The following is a 4,601-nucleotide window of genomic DNA, read 5'->3' on the forward strand; positions in this document are numbered from 1 at the left end:
GGGGTAATTCAATTGCTGCCCAAGTTTCATGGGTTAGAATCCGAGAGTCCGTATCTTCATTTAAAGGATTTTGAAGAATTGAGCATTACATTTAGAGTGCCAAACGTCACCGAGGATGTCCTCAAGCTGACATTGTTTCCTTTCTCTCTAAAGGATAAGGCCAAAACATGGCTAAACTCTTTGCGACCTAGATCAATAAGAACTTGGCAAGATATGCAGAGAGAATTTTTAAAGAAGTTCTTTCCCACACAAAGGACCAACTTTTTGAAAAGACATATCAGCAATTTCCAACAAAAAGATAACGAAACATTTTATGAATGTTGGGAAAGATTTAAAGACCTTCTTCTCTCATGCCCTCATCACGGATTCGAAACTTGGAGAACCATTAGCTTCTTTTATGAAGGTTTATCTCCACAATTGAAACAGTTTGTAGAGACCATGTGCAATGGTAGATTTTTAGAAAAATAACCTGATGAGGCATGGGAGTATTTGGATTCCCTTGCTGAGACTGCCCAACTTTGGGATAACGGGGATAGAAATAACAAGTCTTTGCCTAAGCCTACTAGCTCTGTACAGGGAGGCCTTTACAACCTCAGAACTGAGGATGATCTTCATGCTAAAATGGCAGCCCTTACTAGGAAGGTAGAAGAAATTGAGCTTAGGAGGTTGAGTCTGTCAAGACTATAGAGCTTAGAAACGAGTGTTGTGGTATCTGCGATATGTCGGGTCATACCACTACAGATTGCCCCACCATACCGGCATTCAAAGAAGTCTTGCACGATCAAGCAAATGCTATGAACTCCTACCAAAACCCTTATAACGATCCATACTCGAATACCTATAACCCTGGTTGGAAGAATCATCCAAATTTTAGGTGGAGAAACGATCATCCTCAACAGTCACACCATTCAGCTCCTCCACCTGCACATCCTACTTTTGCATCACCACCCTCTTAGAAGCCGAATATCGAGGATACCTTGCAATCTATACAAACTTTTCTACAAGGTCAAGCTAATATCAACGCTCAAAACACTCGAAATTTTGAAGATATAAGCAACCAATTGTCAATGTTGACTACCGTCCTCAGTACCCAAGAGAAGGGTAAGCTTCCAGCTCAACCCCAACCTAACCCACAAATGCACGGTAGTAATAATACAGCTCCTTCTAGTTCGCATACAGAACATGCAAAGAGCATCATGACTTTGCGTAATGGGAAAGTCATTGATCAGACCGCCCCATTGAGACCGCAGGTCACTTCTAATTCTGATGCTCCCAAAGTCGATGAAAGGGACAAAGAAGAAGTTGAGGTCCCAACTTCTACCAAGAAAGTTGAATGTCCTTTTCCTCCACCTTTTTCACAACGGTTAAAGCCGTTGCAAAAGCTCGAACCTAATTCTGAAATTCTTGAGCTTTTTAAACAAGTAAAGATCAACATACCTCTTCTTGATGCAATCAAACAAGTATCCTCATATGCCAAATTTTTGAAGAACTTGTGTACTGTCAAACGCCGATTAAATGTTAAGAAGAAGGCATTTTTAACTGAAAATGTGAGTGCTATTTTGCAGCACAACATTCTTCCTAAATATAAAGATCCAGGTTGCCCAACCATTTCATGCATCATAGGCGACTTTAGGATAGAGCGAGCATTGTTAGATTTGGGGGCAAGTGTGAATTTGTTGCCATATTCTGTATATGAGCAACTTGGTTTAGGTGAGTTGAAGCCAACCTCCGTCACTTTGCAATTAGCTGACAGGTCAGTTAAAATTCCAAGGGAGATTGTCGAGGATGTATTAGTCCAAGTAGACAAGTTCTACTTTTCTGTCGATTTTATCGTATTGGACACACATCCGGCTTCGAACTCACAGTCTCAGATTCCGGTCATTTTAGGACGTCCATTCCTTGCAACTTCTAATGCATTGATTAATTGTAGGAATGGCATCATGAAGCTTTCTTTTGGTAACATGACCTTAGAACTAAACATTTTTAATGTGTGCAAACAACCTAATGATCCCGAAGAGAGTAAGGAGGTTGATTGGGTTGAAACCATCGCGGAGGAATATTTGTTAGCTGAAGCATTTAACGATCCATCCGGCGATAGTTTAATTGATTGGTGTTCTAATAGCACCAATGAAGATAATTTGTTGGTCAAACCTAGTATGAATTTTTCGAACGCCATGATGATCAATGGGTGGAGACCAAAAGTAGAAAAATTTGAACAGTTGCCACCTCGAGAAGCAAAGATAGTACCATTACATGAGCAAGTGCCTAAGCTCGAGTTAAAACCTTTATCGAAGGAACTCAAGTATGCCTTTCTTGGACCTGAGGATACTTTTCCTGTAATCATCTCGTCTGGACTTGATCATACCCAAGAAAGAAAATTAGTTGGTGTTCTAAAGAATCATAAAGGAGCCTTAGGATGGTCTATTGCCGACTTGAAGGAGATTAGCCCCTTAATCTGTACGCACCGGATATATTTGGAGGACAATGCCAAAATCACAAGGCAAATGCAATGAAGGTTAAATCCTATGATGAAAGATGTAGTTAAGGCAAAAGTCCTCAAGTTGCTTGACGTGGGTATTATTTATCCAATTTCCGACAGCAAGTGGGTAAGCCCTACTCAAGTCGTCCCTAAGAAGTCGGGTTTGACGGTAGTGGAAAATGAACAAGATGAACTCCAACTCGTGTTCCGACGAGTTGGCGCATGTGTGTTGACTACCGAAAGCTAAATTTGGTCACACGAAAGGATCACTTTCCTCTACCCTTCCTAGACCAAGTGTTGGAGAGAGTTTCAGGGCATGATTTCTATTGTTTTCTCGATGGCTATTCGGGATATTATCAAATTGAAATTTCACCAGAAGATCAAGAGAAGACTACCTTCACTTGTCCTTTTGGCACATTTGCTTTCCGACGAATGCCATTTGGGTTGTGTAATGCACCTGCAACATTCCAAAGATGCATGCTCAGCATCTTTGAAGACATGAACGAGAAATTTTTGGAAGTGTTCATGGACGACTTCTCCATTTTTGGCGACACATATGATGATTGCCTGTCACATTTACAAGCCGTCTTAGCTCGATGTATGGAAAAGAATTTGAAACTAAATTGAGAGAAATGCCACTTCATGGTGCCAAAGGGAATTGTCTTAGGACATATTGTTTCATCGAAGGGCATGGAAGTAGATAGAGTTAAGATTGATTTAATTGCTAAGCTACCTGCACCTAAGACGGTTAGAGATGTTAGATCATTTTTGGGTCACGCCGGATTTTATAGGAGGTTCATCAAGGACTTTAGCGTCATAGCTCGACCATTATGTAACCTCCTATCCCTTGATACACCGTTCAATTGGACTGAAACCTGTCAAGCTGCATTCGAAAAGTTGAAGTCTATGCTTAGCACTGCACTCATCGTACGACCACCTGATTGGTCATTACCTTTTGAGATCATGTGTGATGCTAGTAACTATGCGATAGGAGCTGTCCTAGGACAATGCAAGGATAATAAGCCATATGTCATTTACTATGCAAGCAAAACCTTAAACGATGCTCAAATGAATTACACCACTACCGAAAAGGAATTGCTTGCAGTAGTATTTGCCTTAGATAAATTTCGCTCTTATATCCTTGGTGCTCCTATTATTATCTTCACGGACCATGCAGCACTAAAATATTTGTTGGATAAGAAAGAGGCCAAACCACGCTTAATACGATGGATACTTCTACTCCAAGAATTTGACATCACTATCAAAGATAAAAAAGGAGTAGAGAATGTGGTAGACCATTTATCACGATTAGTTTTTAATGATTCGGTACCACAGTTTCCCATCAAGGACTCATTCCCTGAAGAGCAGTTGTTTGCACTCTCTACTGTGCCATGGTTCGCTGACATTGTAAATTTTCTTGTTACGAACCGGATTCCGGAGCATTGGGGGTCGACAGATAGAAAAAAATTTTTGCGCGAAGTAAGAAATTATTACTATGACGAACCCTATTTATTTAAATATTGCAATGACCAAATTTTTAGACGATGCATACCGGATCATGATATACAAAGTGTACTTTCTTTCTGTCACACTGATGCTTGTGGTGGACACTTTGCCTCTAAGAAAACTATTGCAAAAGTTTTGCAATGTGGTTTCTATTGGCCCACTATGTTCAAAGATGCCCACGAGTTCTGCAGGACATGTGATCCATGTCAACGTATTGGAAGTCTAACTCGTAGGCAGATGATGCCTCTTCAACCCATTACTATTATCGAAATTTTCGATTGTTGGGGCATCGATTTTATGGGACCATTCCCACCGTCTTTTGGATATGAATACATTTTAGTTGGTGTCGAGTATGTGTCCAAATGGGTAGAAGCTGTCGCTTGTAGGACCAATGATCACAAACCTGTCCTGAAGTTTTTAAAAGAAAATATTTTTTCACGATTTGGGATGCCTAAGATCATAATTAGTGACGGTGGAAGACACTTTTGTAATAAGCCTTTCGAAACCTTATTGAAAAAGTATGGTGTCACCCATAGAATTGCTACCCCATATCATCCGCAAACCAGTAGCCAGGTAGAGTTAGCCAATAGGGAGATCAAGCGTATTTTAGAGAAAA

At 40.4% G+C, this 4,601-nt stretch overlaps 1 non-coding gene across 1 annotated transcript; it reads right to left on the reverse strand.

Moving 5' to 3' along the window:
- Positions 1 to 259: 259 nt before the first annotated feature.
- LOC149768530 (small nucleolar RNA R71) lies at positions 260 to 368 on the reverse strand. Its single transcript, XR_016398536.1, has one exon. It is a non-coding gene; the product is annotated as a small nucleolar RNA R71 (small nucleolar RNA).
- Positions 369 to 4,601: the final 4,233 nt, after the last annotated feature.

This window comes from Phoenix dactylifera, chromosome 1, assembly GCF_051530095.1.
Source record: "Phoenix dactylifera cultivar Ajwa chromosome 1, Ajwa_hap1_PhDact_Kaust_v1.1, whole genome shotgun sequence".
In the NCBI taxonomy this organism is placed as follows: domain Eukaryota; kingdom Viridiplantae; phylum Streptophyta; class Magnoliopsida; order Arecales; family Arecaceae; genus Phoenix; species Phoenix dactylifera.